The sequence below is a fragment of the Ambystoma mexicanum genome, chromosome 6q, assembly GCF_040938575.1.
Source record: "Ambystoma mexicanum isolate Mex_15411 chromosome 6q, UKY_AmexF1_1, whole genome shotgun sequence".
NCBI lineage: Eukaryota > Metazoa > Chordata > Amphibia > Caudata > Ambystomatidae > Ambystoma > Ambystoma mexicanum.
The window spans coordinates 1,604,021,317-1,604,039,372 of record NC_090937.1 but is presented as its reverse complement, the minus strand read 5'-3'; positions in this window follow the sequence as shown (position 1 = coordinate 1,604,039,372).

Sequence of the window (18,056 nt, the reverse complement as noted above, 5' to 3'; positions counted from 1 at the left end):
GCGTCTCTCATACACTCTATGTGGTATAGGAACGATGCAAGGGGTTCCATCTGTAGCTTTTCTCTGACTGTTCCAATATGACAGTGGTGAGGGAGCGGGAACTGGCAGGATAGCATCTACCTGCTCCTCTGCATTTTCCCATCTGGTCGAATATTCAACCAAATACTCTTTTTCCATGTTATTTATCTCTTCTTCATAATTAAGGGAACAAGCCATGCTGTGCTCTCAGGCTCTGTGGTGTCGGAAGCCGCTACTACATTTTTAACGTCCTAGAGGTGCGGCTTGACACGCATGAGGGACTACATCTCCCACATCTCCTGGATAGGCTCATTAAGAAACGCCGGCGCTTCAGGAGCCAAGTCGGTCTTCGCCGGTCCGGCTGGCCGTGATATAAGCTGCCAGGACCTTCCAAGGATAGTTGCACTGTAAAGTAGAACGCTACTACACTAGTTCCGGTATTTAATTGCTAAACATTTTGTTTGTAAAGATTTAACTCTGTAGCCCAGTTAGAAGTGCATGATTAGCTGCACTAACATTGCATTTGGTTACTGGTTAGCTGACAGGACCTTGCTTTCAATGCGTCTGCTGGCTGTGAATTCTCTAAAGCAGCCGCAAAGCATGCTGTTGTAAACTGCTTATAATGAAGACAGGAGTCGCGGGGCTTGTCACGCTGTGTTTATTCTCTTATAGGTTTCATGCACAGTGCACGCCAAGTGCGTGCCTCAATAACAAATGCCAACGGGCCTAACGTGGCTTGGAGACTGCAGCCGTAATGTCCGTGTCCATGAGTGTGGGCCGCGGGCCCCGTTCTCGGAGGAGCCGGCAGGACGCACCTTATTGCGTCCTTGGCTCTTCCCGTAAAGCGCGTGGAGCGCGCGTGGGCGGAGCTATAGTTCGCGGCGAGATCTCGCGAGAGTGAGGGCTCTCGCGATATCTCTACACATGCGTAATTGAAAAGCATAGAATGTGCTTTTTTTCCATTGTGAAAACGTTTATGGGCAGTTTTTGAATTGCTACTGGGTATTGTACACGCAGGCCTCAGTCAGTTAAACAACTCCCAGGCCTGTCTACATCATAGGCACTTCAAGTGGACTTCCCACACAGACATAGGGACTAGATCTCCCACATCTCCCGACTAGTCTCATAAAGAAACGTCACATGCTTCAGCAAGGCGCTTCACGTGACAAGCCAGTCTTTGCCGGTCCTCGCCAAACTGAGTAAGGGCTTAACTTGAATCTGAGCTATTGCCATTCTTGTTAAGCAAACATGAGATTCCCAAATTTCGAGAGGTTGTCTCGTGAGCTGATGATCCCCATCGAATGGTGGCAGTGCACAGGGCAGTCCAAAACGCAATGGAGGTAAACAGGGCAGAGGCTCAGAAAATGGACCCTGACAGCATGCACACAACATCCAATGTATCGTGACACCGCTGGTCAGAACAGATGCAGACCACGAAAAAAGCTACTCACATGATACCACAAGATTCTCAAGTTGCTACAGCAAAAGGGAACAAAGAACTGAAAATGTGTTTATTAAATACAAGATCGATGAACAAACACGCTCTCTGTATTCACGATCTCATTACTGATGACAATCTGGATATACTCTGCCCAAACCTGGCTTCAGGAACCTAGCAGCCCCATTGTGGATATAGCTATTCCAGAAGGCTACAAAATCCACTATAAGAATAGAGAAACAGGTACAGGAGGAGGGGTAGCTGTGATAGTCAGGGACACTACACACATGTTCCCTTCCACCATAGATTGCCATGGGTTCGAAGTTTTACATCTGAAACACACTCCAACCCCAAACAGCTGCCTTAATGTCGTAGTCATTTACATACCGCCCTCTATTATCTCAGATTTTAATGATGAATTAATCCAACAGCTAAATGACCTGAAAGGTCCAAATACGGCATCATTAGTAGTGGGCGACTTCAATAGGTGGAGAGGAAACCCAGTGGACAAGGAAGCGATAGACCTGGAAAGGGCATCAAACAACATTGAGTTCTCAATCCTGAACTCAGAGCCGACAATCTTAAGTGGCAACTAACTAGATTGGGTCACTATTCATAACCTAGAGGCACGCATGGGAAATAGTCCCCTTGCATTTGGACAGACCGTTTCCAGATATCTTTCTCCATGACTGTAATAAATGCTCAAGAAATAACAATGAATGACACATGTGACACTATTATCAGGAAATATAACAGTCACAATCAGAAACTCATGGATAAAATAGCACCCATTGAGAACAAGCGGGTTAGAGATAACAAAAATAACCAAAAAGGGTTCAACCCCAAACTAATTTAGCTGAAGAAAGACAAAAGAAGGATAGAGGCTATATGGCTGAAATCGCCATCGCAAATCAATAGGGACAAGTGGAAGGAAACAGAAAAACACTATAAAAAGTGCATCAAAGAAATAAAAAAGAATTTCTTCAATAAACAAATCCCAAAAGATGAAATTCCATTAGTAAACTCTTTGGAATATTGAAATCTGTTGAGAAACCTAAAGCACTTACTCCACAAGTCACTCCAACACACGAAGACTGCAATAGAGCACAGGAAGCCTTCACAAATAAAATTAAAAAATCTAGGGAAATCATCCAAGAAACACAAATCAAATTACAGGAGCAGTTAACTACTCCTTGGATGTTACAACACACGAGAGACCAAGATAAATTTGGATTTCAACCTATAACCACGTGTGTGATGTTAAAAGTTCTAACAGACATGAAGCCCACAACATGTGTGGAGAATATTATTCCTTCGAACATTATTCTTGAAAATAAGGACATCTTTGCACCCCTTTTCACAATGATGGTGAATGCCACTTTTTGCGAAGGAACATTACCTGAGGTGCTGAAAACTGTAACTGTTACACATTTAGTGAAAAATCCCGGCTAAGACCTTAAAGATCTAGGAAACCTATGTCCGATCATGAACTGTAATTTTCTTTTGAAAATTATGGATAAGAGAGCCACAGCACAATTTCAAAATTTTACCAAAAAAAAAAGACATCCTACATAAGCAGCAATCGGGCTTTCGAGCAGCCCATAGTACATAAATCCCAATACTAGACCGCCAGACCCACATCTAACTATTACTGACAAAGGAAAAACTGGTCTTTTGGTCTTGCTGGATTTGAATGCAGCTTTTGACCTGCTTGATCATAAGCAGCTTCAGTGGGTAATGGAACACACTGCAAATTGCTCTCCTGATGCAATCAGATGGATAATCTCTTTTGTCTCTGACAGATCGTCAAAAATCCATTGAGGGGACAAATTCTCAGCAGAAAATCTGATTGATTGTGGTGTGCCGCAGTGCGCATGTCTTTCCCCACTCTTGTTCAACTTATTCTGTGGTGTCTCTGCATAGTACTCGAGAACTTCAGAGTCTTTTTTACCAACTACGCAGATGACACCCAGCTTGTGGTTGAGCTGAGCGGGTGTTATATAGCAAGGATAGCGCCAAGGTGGAAGCCACCTATGGAATCATAGAAACATGGATGGCACACAACTGGATGTGCCTGAATGGGAGGAAGACGGAGCTGATGATCTTTGGATCCAGCCAAGCTTGAGCCAAACTCAGCGCAGAGTTCAAGTTTAACATCAAGGACGTAGCTATCCCAGTCAGCGAAAAAGTAAAAACTCTTGGCTTATATTTAGAAGCCTCCCTAGGGGCAGAATCGCAAGTGGCATATTTGCACAGGAACTGCCAGTACTATCTCAGTCTTCTCAAGAACAGACCCAATCAAGGAAAACAGCGCCACCATAGCTACAGCTACAATCTTATCGCGTTTGGATTATCGAAATGCACTGATGGATGGTGCAAGCCAAAAGTCAGACTATTCAAAATAACACGGTCAGAATAATCAAAATGAAAAAAAGGAGAGAACACATCACTAAGGACAGTATGGACCTCCACTGGCTAGCTGTCAAGAAGAGGATCGCTTTTAAGAGCCTGACGCTAGTTCATAGATGCCTGTTTGGACAGGCTCTGCTTTATTTTAAAGAGAGAATCAGTCAATATGTTCATTCAAGACTATTAAGATCTGAATCATAGACGCTCATTAAATGTCCTGCTTTCAAGCAAGTAAATGGCCTGGGCAGTACCTTTCCCTATTAAAGTAGCCCAAAACTGGAATAGCCTTCCAACTGAGCTATAGCTTGAAAGAAACTACAACAGTTTCAGAAAAAAACTAAAAATGCACCTTTTCAAATAAATACCATCTGAAAGTAGTCAAGAAACAGTAAACTGAGTAAACTTTTGTCCTGTGTCTGGCTGTAAAATGTCTTTGTGTCTTTGGTGCGCCTGATGCCTGTGGGCTGCGGCGTGATACTAATGAATAAATAAAGAAATAAATAAAATGAGGGTCCGCTCCTCTAGCCTCTCTGCCGTTTCCTGATTTCAAGGGATCTGGCATGTCTGTTCTCAGGACAGGACTTTGGCAGGGGTAGTCAGACCCCGGCGTGCGATATCCAGGAGCGTGGGTGTCCTATACATTGATTTAGATGTGACTGGAATTACTGGAGAGGATGCTACAACGCTTTATAAGAGTCGGCAGGCGCGACACAGGCTGTACACAAACAAGAAGACTTCTAGCCTGTCTTGTGAAACGTGTGTGCAGTAATGCTATGGTAATGGTCTCCAAAATAAAGTGTGCCGAACCACCGCCTTGGAATGCACGAGGAAAGTGTAGTAAATTGCCCCCCCCTCGAGTGAAGACAGGAGCCGTACTTGAGTTGCACCAGTGGTTTATTTAAGCTGTGATGCAATAATGGATTTAAGCTGCAACAACAATGGCCAACGGGCCTAACCTTGCTGAGGTTAAGGATTCCTCAGGATGCATGAATCAGAGGCTTTAAGGTCCCGTGCTCAGAGGAGCCGGGGAGACGCCTCTGCTCGCGTCTAGAGCTCGTCCCATAATGCGCGTGTAGCGCGCGGGGGCGGAGCCATGTTTGCTGGCGAGGTCTCGCGAGAGCGGGGCTCTCGCGATCGCTCTACACACCTCCCTTCTTCAATGCAGAACGAGTTCAGGGTAATACATAGTCATTGTATCTCACCGGTCTTCTGTGTTCCCTTCGGGGTCTCTCACCGGTTCCAGGGCAAAGTCCCTGCTGCTCAGGTTCTGGGTTTGGATATGGTTCTTCTAGTTCTTTCTCGGTTTCTTCTCTTTCTCCGTCGTTTCCTTCGGGTTCTCGTTCGTCGTTTCCCCCATAGTCCCTTTCGGCTTCTACATGTGGTGTCTCTGGGGTTCTCGCCTTTTCTTGCCTCCGCTGGTATAATGCTACTCTTTCAAAGTTCCATGCGCGCCCGTCTTCTGTACGGACATGATTGGTCCCTTTGTGTGTTACTTTTATAGGCTGACTATACCGGGATCCTGTAGTTTGATCTTTTCTTGGTAATTTTATTTTCACCCAGTCCCCTTTTCCTATGTCGGGCGCTTGCTTCGTCCGCCTTCTTTCGTCGCTCCACGATTTCATGCGTGACTTGTTTTTCTCAATGCGCCATACTACTTCCGCCATGTTCACTGCTTCGTCTTCCCTTACTTTCGACAGCCATGGTGGGATGAGCGTTGATGCAGCACTCCTCCCTCTCAACATTTTGAACGGGGACACTTGTGTAATTCCGTTTGGCGTGAGCCTGTGGGCCGCTATGGCTTCTTTGGTGGTTTTGAGTGGGTCCATGCCGGAAGCCGTGGCCAGTTGGATGGCGCCCTTTATGAATCTATTCGCCCTCTCGACGAGTTCATTGGCTTGAGGGTGATAAAGGGCCGCTTTCTTTTGTTTAATGTGATTCCTTTTTAAAAATTCTTCCATGTCTTTGGAAACTAGTTGTACCCCATTGTCTGTGACGACCTCTTTGGGGAGGCCTTCCCTTTGAAAAATTTCTGTGAGCACTTCTATGACCGTCTCAGTAGTTATGTTTGGTACAAACTCTGCTTCCACCCACTTGGATAGATAGTCGACAAGTACTATGCCGTATCTGTGTTCTGTCGCCATCGCCTCCAGGGGCCCTATGAAGTCGATGCCCACTTTGGACCATACTGCTTCTAGTATCTCGGTGGGTATGAGGGGTGCCTGGCGAACCTTAAGTCTTTTGTCGCTATTCAGGCATTCGTGGCAGCGTTCTATCATAGCACAAATTTCTTGATCCATGGACGGCCACCAGTAGGCTTCTCTCACCCTGCGACGTGTCATCGTGTTCCCCAAATGTCCCGCATGGGCCCTACAGAGTATAGTGCGTCTCATTCCTGTTGGGGGGATGATTTGGTCTGTCTTTAAGATCATCCCTTCTGTTTCCGACAACTCATCTTGCACTTTCCAATATGGTCTCATTCCCTCGGGCAGCGTTTTTTCATCGGGCCACCCTTCCCTGATACATCCGCGAATCTTTGCCATGGTGGGGTCTTTCCCATCTTCTTCTTCCCAATGTCTTTCGCTGAGTTCCAGGTACTCTGGTGCCGTTAGGTCTGTGATTGATGCAACTATGCATTCCCCATGTAGGAACGTGGTAGCCTCCTCTTTGCCCTCCGGCAGTCTCGACATGCAGTCGGCTTGGGAGTTTTTCCACCCTGAGATGTGCTGGATTTCAAATGTGTACTCCTGTAGTTTAGCTGCGATGCGGGCTAGTCTGGGCGTTGATGCCTTGGTGCCTCCTGGACTGGACATGTGGATGAGTGGCTTGTGATCTGTCACCAGCTTAAACGTTGTGCCCCACACGTATGTTCGGAAATGTTCGACCGCCCATGCGCATGCGAGCATTTCTTTTTCAATGGTGGAATAGTTCTGTTCTGCCTCTGACAGTGCCTTTGAGGCAAAGGCCACTACATGTTCGGTGTCACCTCTCTTCTGCGTTAGCACTGCCCCTAGTCCGTACGCACTGGCGTCTGTTGTGATTACTGTTTCCCACTCCGGGTTAAAAGGTTGAAGACATGGGGCTTTCACTATGTGCTGTTTTATGGTTTCCGTCGCCCTCTTCTGGGGCTCTCGCCACGTGAATTCCGACCCTTTCTTAAGCAGATCTCGGAGAGGTGTGGTGATTTCTGAAAACCTGGGTATGAATTTTGCATAGTATTCGGCCAATCCTAAAAATGACCTCACCTCTTTTTTAGTGGTGGGTTCCGGAGCTTTGGTGATGGCCTGCAGGAGGTTCTGTTTGGGACTGATCCCTTTCTCCGATATCTTGTACCCTAAGTATTCGACTTCTTTCACCCCGAATGAACATTTTTCGTGGCGTAGGCGCACTCCTGCTTCTTGTAACTTGTTGAGAACTAATTTGAGCGTGGCATTGTGCGTCTGTTCATCTCTAGCATATACCAGGATGTCATCCTGGAAATATACCACGTTTTTAACTTTCCGTAGCAGGACATCCATCATGCGTTGGAAGGCAGATGCAGCTGACGACAACCCGAAAGGCATTTTGGTGAATTGATATGTACCAAACGGAGTGATGAATGCCGTAAGGGGTTTTGATTCTTCGTGCAGCTGTATTTGGTGGTATGCATTTCTCATGTCCAGTTTTGAGAATATTTTGGCTTCCTTCATAAGTAAAATGAGTTCATTAATGCTCGGGAGCGGGTAGTTGTCCGTAATGACTTCTAGGTTTAAACTGCGCAGGTCTATGCATACCCTTAATTCTTGTGATTGGGGTTTCTTTATGAGGACGACTGGGCTCAGCCATTCGGATGCTTCAATTTCTTCTATTACCCCTTCCGTTTTCATTTTGTCCAGCTGTTGCTTTAGGGTGTCTCTTGCTGTGGCTGGTACTGGTCTCACCCGGTGTTTGACTGGGACCGCATTTCTTTTGAGCACAATTTTGTGAAGAAAATTTTTGATGTGCCCCGGCTCCTCCGAGAAAAGTGTTGGATAATCGCTCTTGACAATTGACCCGTTCCTTGTACTGACAGACAGGACCTGATCTTCTGTACTGGGATCTAGTTTGATTTTTAACTTGTCTTGGTCGTCCCAACCCAAAACCGCTGGACCTTCGTGACTGAAATAGACTCGGGTGGTGGTTTCTCTCCCTTTGAATTCGACTTTTCCATTGATGTAACCTAACAGTCCAACTGACGCCCCTCCAAACACAGTGGGCTTGTGTCGCGTGGTGAGAACTTGCACTTTCTCCTTTCCCACCATTTCTTTGTATGTGCGCAGGGGTAAAATCGTGAGATCTGACCCGGCGTCTGCCATGACTCTTGTCTCTTTTCCATCGATTTTGATTAGACAATGGGGCTTCTCCCTCCTGGCCCGTGTGCTGTTCACCATAATGACTGTGGGTCTTCCTTCATCCTCCGAGGAGGATTCTCTTACCACCGTTCGATCTGTGGTGAGGCTGGTGACTTTCTTGTTTCTCCATCGACACACTATGGAGAAGTGCCCGATGCGTTTGCAGATGGAGCACTCCTTGTCTCTGGCTGGGCACTCCCGATCAAACGCCAAGTGCTTCGTGCTGGTGCACCTGTGGCACTTGAGTGGTTCTTTCTTGTTTCCTCTCGCCTCTCTCGTGTCCGCTGTCGACTTTTCTTTTCTTATGTGGAAACCCACCGCCTGAATTTCCGCGGGACCCTGGGCCCCTGCGTATTCCTTTCTTCTTCCCGCCGTTTCTTCTACCGCTCTGGCGATCTCGACGGCTTTCTCTAACTGTAGCTCCTTTTCGAGGATAAATTTATCTTGGACCTTGCGACTGTTGGTGTGTACGACCAACATATCACATATGCGGTTCTCTGCGTTGGTGCCGAAGTTACACAAGGCTGCTAATTCCCTCAATTTGGTGACATAGTCATCGACGGGTTCAGACTGTTCCTGTTTCCGAGTGTAAAACCGTATTCTGTGGAGCACTGTGTTCTCCTTACTGGCGAATCTCTTGATAATTCTCCTGACCGCTTCTTTGAACACATCATCATTGTCGTCGTTTACGGGAATCGGGGTGAGGCCCTCGAATATTCTTTGCCCTTCCACTCCTAGGGCATTGAATAACATAGCCCTGCGTCTTGCCGCCGAAAACCCTGCTCCGCCCATAGCCTCCACGTATGTCATAAACAGGGGCTGCCATTGTGGCCATAGAATAGCAGGCCTACCTGGCGTTTGCAGAAAGGGTGGCGGTGGCGTGGCTCCTTGCATGCTTCCGTGCGGGTTCTGGTGGTGATCCTCGTCGCCAATTTATGTAGTAAATTGCCCCCCCCTCGAGTGAAGACAGGAGCCGTACTTGAGTTGCACCAGTGGTTTATTTAAGCTGTGATGCAATAATGGATTTAAGCTGCAACAACAATAGCCAACGGGCCTAACCTTGCTGAGGTTAAGAATTCCTCAGGATGCATGAATCAGAGGCTTTAAGGTCCCGTGCTCGGAGGAGCCGGGGAGACGCCTCTGCTCGCGTCTAGAGCTCGTCCCATAATGCGCGCGTAGCGCGCGGGGGTGGAGCCATGTTTGCTGGCGAGGTCTCGCGAGAGCGGGGCTCTCGCGATCGCTCTACAGAAAGGCAAAAGGAAACACAAAAAAGTGTCCACTTACTGCCTGCCTAAAATCCTCAGAGCCCAGTAAATGTACTTAGTCCACTATCAGGTGGGCTTTACGTAGCTCGAGAGCAAAAAAGGACACAGGATCTCCCCACAGCTCCCTCCCAGGGCCGGGCCTTGCTTTTGATGCACCACCTGCTCCGTTATTGGAAATAGTAAAGCCGCCTGCTTTGGCCTTACTCTGGTACTTCAACTACTCAAGCTCCTATTCAGCTCCTATCCCTAGAGCCTGACGAGCTTGCATAGCGGCTTCTGATTCTGAAGATTAACAGGGGCAGGAACAGTATCAGGTGGGCGCTCACGCCAACGAGTGCGAGCACGGGCAGACGCAGGAGCAAGCAACTTTCTGTTTTCGGTGAACAGTTGCCGTAGTTGCTGTCGAGCAGGGTCACTCAGACCTCCATGCAAATTAACAAACTACACAAGCGGACAATCATTGGGTGAATAGTGCGACTATGGAGGCACTGGAGCAGTCTATCAACTGCCTATTTGCAGATAACTGTAAAAAGTATCAGTGGGTCGGAAGCCCCCCCTTTGGAGGTGGTTGTTTCAACTACATCTACATTGGAATTTCAGCAGCCCCTAAGTGTCAGTGCTCTGACTCAAGGACAAGGAGTCGGGGAGCATATGATTCCGTAGTTAGTGAGGAAATCCTGTACATTTAGTCTCCCTCGGACATTTCAGGCATCATCCGAGAAAGCCCTGCCGACGGATGCCCCAAAAATGGACCTAGACATGCCCTCTAAGCCTACCGACAGCATCTTCCAACCATCACTAATTGATTGAGTGCTCCCAAGATGTTTCCCTAGAGGGTGCCCCGAGTCTCTACTCAAGGAGTGGTGTAGACACTATATCGCCACCTCTCTCCCCTTTTTTTAATATACAGGGACTCTCTCTGTGGAGGCAATAAGCACCCTGGACAATGCCAGAACTAACGATTTGTTATGTCTAGACAAATGTATTGAAATAATTAAGTGGCTCATGAAAAGCAATCTTAGGTCGAACAGGCCCCCTCCTTTTTATTTTACCCGGGCTATCAGAATATGGGTCCTCAGTTGGACAAGCCCCTCTACCTTGAGGCAACGAGGCCCATCTCCTGGCAGAAAAGGCATGTCAAACAGATGCTTTGGTCGAATCTAGCCAAGAGCCTCTGTCTCTCTTATAACCATTACTGCCAGCTGAGACAATCTCAAGAGTGCCTCCCTTATCGCCTGATGCCTCAAAAGCAAGGTAACCTGAAACTGTATAAGCAAATCCTGGTAATGGATTTAAAGCTGGCATTGGCTCTGTGGGTCTGTCATCTTCTCACTCCAGGTCTGTGTCTCACCCAGTCGGCAGGCTGACACTGCAGTTATGCCCTTGCAGACCGGGACTATCTGCTCTAGCTAGGAGCCAAGTGCTCACTCTAATCCTCCAGCCATCGATCAATTTGCAGGCTGGCGGAACCTGAATTTAATCTGAACTTTTAAGGGGAGAACTCACGGCAACAAGAACTCGTATAAGCGCGAGGGTGCTTATTGCCTCCACAGAGAGAGTGCCTGTATATTAAAAAAGGGGAGAGAGGTGGCGATATAGTGTCTACACCACTCCTTGAGTAGAGACTCGGGGCACCCTCTAGGGAAACATCTTGGGAGCACTCAATCAGTTAGTGATGGTTGGAAGATGCTGTCGGTAGGCTTAGAGGGCGCGTCTAGGTCAATTTTTGGGGCATCCGTCGGCAGGGCTTTCTCGGATGATGCCTGAAATATCCGAGGGAGACTAAGGACCTCATTACACGGATGGCGGAGAACCATGGCGCTTTTAGCGCCATGGTTCATGCCGGTAAAATACCGGCACCGCCTTGGCGGAAAGGGGAATAACCGCCCCATTCCAAGGTTGGAGGGGTGGTAATTCTCCCTTCCACCATTGCCCTTCCCCATTCCCATTTTTGCCCCATAGGGCTCAATGGGAATGGGGAAGGCGCTAATTACGGTACTGCAAATTGCGGTACTGTAATTAGCTCCCTGGGTCCCTTTGCGGGTTGGTTTTTAACGCCTGCAAAAAGCAGGCGTTAAATCCCCCAACCCGCAAAGGGACCTCGTAGTAAGGCGGTAAGGATTTACCGGTACCGGTATTTTACCGGTACCGGTAAATCCTTACCGCCATCCGTGTAATGAGGCCCTAAATGTACAGGATGTCCTCACTAACTACAGAATCGTATGCTCCCCGACTCCTTGTCCTTGAGTCAGAGCACTGGCACTGACGAGCCAATGATCCTGGGGGTTGATGACCTCAATTTCAGGATATTTACAGCCTGCCATATATTGTCTAATTGCATGTTTTGTGAGTGGTGTAGCATCCTCTTTAGTTTTGCAAATCAATATATTAGAGATTGTGTTTTGAATTTTCAAGAATCTCTCTTGCTCAGAGGCATACATGTGTACACAGATTCCAAGTTTTCCATCTGTCCACTCCACTACCACTGGGTGGAACTCAACAATGCACCGTGGTGTCACTGTGCCTGTGTGAATTGTGGGGATGAAGTGTTTACTTCAGTAGCCTCAACTGGAAGCAGTTCTGTCCCAAGTGTTCCCACACATATTCCACCTGTAAACGGTCTGTCGATTAAGCCCTTACTGTCGAAACAAGCACGGGAAATGGTGTACCTATGTGTGACCTGCGTTCTGCCGAAGTGCGTTTAACATTGGCCACTGCGGGCCACATTGGGTGCCAGTCAAGATGGTCTCTGTGTCCACCACATCAAAATAATAAGCTAGAATATGGCTGGTCTTAGAAGCAAAGTGTCTGATATCGACTGGATAGCAGACAACTCCTGCCTAGCTGAGTGTTTCCCAAACTTTGCAATACATGCTGTCGATCCCACGCCTTCTAAAAAGGTCAGACTGAGGTCTGGGCTGGTAACTATGGTAAAAAGTCATATTATTCCTTATTAGTGGCCCAGGCCTCAGCTAACCCTGCCTTATTAGCAGTCTTTATCCGGGCCAATACATCACAAGGCAAACCCATTATGACAGTAATCACCCCTGAAGTATAAGCAGATATCCAGTCTTAATGAAGAATTGTTTTTACCCTCTGCTTTACAGCACTCTAAACCGGAAACCATATTATTTCTGGGAGATTGTAATGCTAAGCTAAGCCCAAAACCCTGTGACTCCTCAAGACAAGTTTTGGCTGGATGAATGTTGTGGAATTCCAAGTAGAACCATAGGCGGCAAATGCTCCGCTATTGGCAGTCTGATAGATCTGTTCACGACTAAATACCTTTTTGTTGAACTAAATGACAGGACCAATGGTGACTCTCCTCCAGCTCCAACTTTCTCAGCTGGGAATAGAACTTCAATCACCGACTAAGGGCTTGTGAATTGCTCTACATTCAACAATGTCATAGACTTTCATATCTGCGTTAACCCGTAAAACTATCACAACCCCATGGTTTTACAGTGGCTGATTGACTGGGACGCAGGCAAGCCACCAAATTTGGAGGGGTCCCTAAAGCGGATTTGTCCCATGAAAAAGATCTTGAGAACAGAGATTCTCAAAGTGCTAGCAGATGAGGATATCTCTAAAATCTGCAACTAGTTATTGAAGGCTTCATCGCATCCCGAGGTTACGAACCTGTGTGATTGTATTCAGCTTCGAATGAGCAACTTTGTTGTGCCGTCACCATTGCATTGCAGTGCGTCAGAGGGCCAGTGAGGGCAGACGCCCCTGGTTCGACAGCGAAAACAGACAATGAAGCGGCCAATCCATGTAGCCTTTCGTACACAGGAGTCTGCGGCAGGCCCCTTCTTCCACCTGAAAAAGACACGTAGGAAAGTGCTTAAAAGCAAGAAAAAATCTGTTTGTCGAGGTCCAGTGGGATTTGCTGGGCAAGTCGGTGAAAGATAATCAACTAAACAATTCTAGGGTCTAGCGTCGAAGGGCTTTGCAGGTATTAAAACAAAAATGGCAGGTGTAATTAATCCAGAACTCTGGGCATCCCATTTTGAAGAAATCTTGTGGGACCCCGTAGTGGGGTCTTGCACTCCCCTGTATCCACAATCCAAGGTTGAACCGGATCACTCTTTGGGCCTGAAATTGAAGGTCAATGAAGGATTTTTTTAAAAAGGGAAAGTCCTGGGCTCGACGCCCACAGACCTGAAATCTATGGGGAGGCCAGCGACTGGTGGTTTACAATTCCCTAGCCACCCTGAATGCCCCTCCTATTGCCTGGAAAAGGAGTGTGATTGTCCCCCTATTTAAAAATGTGGATATTTCTGACCCACCTTGCTGCCCCTCCATAGCACTGGTTGACGCATCACATAAGATTTACACGGGCTACATGGCAGACCGATTTTATGCGTGGCCCTCAGAGAACGATGTGGTCCCGAATACGCAGGCTGGCTTTCGAAAAGGTTACTCAACAACAGACCAATGCTGTACCCTACATGCGATTGAAATGAAGTATGTTAAAGGACGGAAGCTGCAGTAATTTTCTGCTTTTCTTGACTTGTCCAAAGCATTTGATTCCATTCCCTGTGTATCAATGTGGAAGAAATTACAATCTATTGGGGTGCCCCCTGGTCCTTTGGCTGCAATTAAGGCTCTATAGGGAGACTCTAGGAAATCGGTCAGGTGCCACGAGCACTATGGGTACTCGAGAGAATTTAGCAGCAACAACGGGGTGAAACAAGGTTTCCTCCTTGCTCCCCTTCTATTCTCTCTATTTCTATGTGACTTTGATCCGACGGCCCCTCAAAAATCTCTTATTCAACTGTCTCTTAACGGGGTTCAGGTAAGCACACTATTGTATGCAGATGACACAATGCTGCTGGATTTAACCCCCAAAGGGTTGCAGCTGAGCTTGGACTATGCCAATATGTATTTTAAAAAACAATCTAGATTGTGGTGTTTGGGAACAACATGAAGTCACCCCTAGATGGTCACTTAAGAGTGACAATCATGAGGCTGTGAATGAGTATAAATACTTAGGCCTGCTATACACTTGCAACGGGTCATGGAGAAATCACATAAACATAATCTCTAAACAAGCTCAAGTCGCCTTTGGAGTGAAACGCCTGTCCAAACAGGTAATGCATTCCAAGATCAACTCAGCTACTCTATATGGGGTGGAAGTGTGGGGTTCTACCCCATGCAGGTGTCTGGAGATGGTGTAAAACAAGGTTCTCTGCAGGTTAACAGGCCTACCTTCTAACTCCCCTACAGATGCCGTTCTCTTCCAAATGGGTGTGATAAATATATCCCTTTTAGCAGAACAGCACTTTCTGGACTATTTTTTAAATATCTTCATGGCCCTTTTCCTAACCCAAATTTATTTGCAGAAGTGTCAGAACTCAGCAAACAAGCAAACCAAGTCAGCGAAAAATGGATCTTGTGTGGGCAGATCTTAATGCCTCGGTGTAACATTTTTATCTGAGGCAGCCAATTTTATTATGGAAGCTTTTAAAGTGTCAAATATTTTATGGAAATAAGAAATCTAATTTTATATGGTGTTTGTTGAAAGTTTTTATGTACTGTTGTATTACTGTGTTAATGGACGCCCTGTCCGAATAAAATTGATTTCTTCTTCTTCATCCTGTTTCTTTTTTGGAATCCAAATCTTGGTCAACCCCCTCAGGTGTCCTGCATTTTTATGTGTTCATCCACACACCAGATGGTGAACAGAATATCCAATGTCCTACATATCTTTTCCGATCCTTAGGGTAATGGAACATAGTTTCTGGAGGTACGAGGGTACTTTTCTTTATATTCTCACAGGTACTAGCTTTATTTTGCATCTGCTCACCCGTTCCAATGTCAATGTCAATCATTATCATCATCCAAATAGCTTGCTTGGCTGTCTTCTTGCACTGTCCCACAATGATCCTTATGAGACAGAATCCTAGCAATACAAATATTAGTATTGCTCCAAGTATTTTGAAAGTTGGGATAATGAGGATGAAAAACAATCATCTCCTGATATCTCATCAACTTCATCCTCCATTTTCGTATGCAGGGCTGTCAGTATACCTATTGCCTCTGTCAGAGTTCCATTCCCTCCATCATGGCAGGTATAAACATGTACAGCAAGATGGTCTGATCTTGGCACACACGCCTCCTTCCATTGCTGTTATTAAGTCCAGGACATGCCGGGTCTGGAGGGTTATCACCCTGATGGCTCTCATATCTTCTCTGATTGCATTGAATCATTTTATCATTGCATTATTCGTCTGTAACAGCTCCCATCATGTTATCTGCAACCACTTGGCATTCACTGCTGTCTGGAGTCCTGGCAGAAATATAGATGCCATTATCATTGCCGTCTTGCTGAAGAGTTTGTTCTCATCTGGAATATTGTCAAAGGCCTCTATTGATTCTGCTGAGAAATAATGACTTCTTTTCTTGCGACAGAGGTTAAGCGACCTCTTCCTCTTCATGTGCTCATTCATTTTTGGGAATTCCTCAATATGAAGTTCGCTTTGGGGGATCACTAATTCTGGAACATGTACCATTACAATATAACATAATCCAGCCCAATTTTTAGGCAGCTGCATCTAAGCTCTGAATCCACAGGACCAATATGGGTCCATTAACACGGCAGTTCCTCCACTCCTTCCTGGGACGTCAATGATCTGTTTACATTTCTTGTTTTCTCCCACTTTAATCATTCCTGTATTTCTGAAGCACAATGTGGCATTCTTCATTGGTAGTATGGACACAGGTCCTGCTTAATTCTTGACCCATGTTAATAGTTTTGCATACTTGGCCCATGATTTCAGACATTCATCATTCACCAACTGTACTATCTGCACTGGTGCTGTCATTAATTAGTGTGCACTACAGGCCAACATTCCGTCTTTCCATCCTGTGCTGGTTGATACCGGTACATATACTAATAGCTGAGGTATTTCCCAGCGACCTGGCAATCCTGGCATATCCCATCCATCTGTACATCCAAGTATTTTTTGTTCGACAATCCTTATATGGGTCCCAGTCATACTACTGAGGGAATACATGAGAGTCCTACTCTTCTAGCTTGGGTCCTTTTCTATTTGCTTCATTTTTATGTATTTATCGTCATATGGGAATTTCTTTCTCGACCTCCATTTTAGGTTTGCCACATTTTCCTTCAAATTCTCCTCTTGTTGTGCATGCTACTAAATAACTGAGACATCTTGCATCTTTTTCAGGTATTACTCTTGCAATACATGTTCTGGCTGTGCTCATGGCATACGGTATTAAGGAACAGACATAGCAACTTTCATCTGACGTTCTCTATGTCCAGTATCTTTATTTTGTGTGGGCACCACTGTTCCATATAGTCGCTTTGGAGGTATTCAAGGGTCTCGCCCCAATCGTCTCTAAACTTTTGGTTACTCCCCTGTATGTTGTACGTGATATGGTCCATAGTTATGTGAACATACTCTCCTTATCCAGTCGATTGCCAGGGGTGGGCGTCTCTGTTTCCATTTTTGGGCTATTTCCAGCCACGCTCCAGTGTATAGACCCATAAAGTTTTGTTTCTGCGTTTTGGTTAGTTACTTGTCTTTCGGGTCCTATATCCAACATAACCAAACTTCTTCCCCCAAGTTCCACATGCCTGGGAACATTAAATGCATATGTGCCTTCACATCTACCCAGTACTGCTGTAGTCTAGGACAGTCCCACCAAATGTGTCACCAGTCCCCTTCTCCTCCACATTCCCTCCAACATTTATTTGGAGAGTCTCGATACATTGTGTGGAGCCTTTCTGGTGTGTAATGCCATTGCAAAAGAATTTTCATCCACATTTCTTTTGTCTGTATCGCCTTAGTAAGTTTAGGTATCAACTCCCATATGTATTCCCACCGCTCCTTGGGGATCGTTTTACTCAGGGTCTTCTCCCATCTTTTAACCCTTTAAGTGCCACCGACGAGCCGGCTCGTCAGTGGAAACCGCTCCAGGTTGCCAGCGACGAGCCGGCTCGTCGGTTTTGGCACTCTGCTTTGCTCGATCCCTGCAACGCAGGGATCGAGCAAAACTGTAATCCAACCCCCGGGCTATGTGAGGGGGAAGTCCCCGCTCACTGCCAGGGGGCTGGTGTATCTTCAGTTTCACGTCGGCGTGCGTAAAGCACGTCGGCGTGAAACTGAAAGTAAAATCATTGCAGCAGCCATTTTCGGCTGCTGCAGTGAAAGAAAGAAGGTAAGAGCCCTTCTTTCTCCGCGTCGATCTCCGGCTGTATTTCAAGCCGGAGATCGAGGTGGGTATCGTTGGAAAGGGGAGATTCTCCCCTTTACAACGATACCCATTGTGTGGGTGTACCACAAAAGGTGGGGCAGGACCCACAATAGATGGGGCAGTAGGGTTTGGGCAACCTGGGGGCAGATTGGCACACTAATGTGGCCATCTACGCCAAGCGAAGTTGGGTAAACAAAAAAAATAACACAAAATCGTAGGCTGCTTTTTAGGGGGGGCTGAGGGGCACCCTACATTGCCGCCAAATGTTTTACTGTAACGGGGGGTGGCCCTCTCCCCCCCACCCCAAATGGAGGGCCCCACCTCATGCATCCCTCC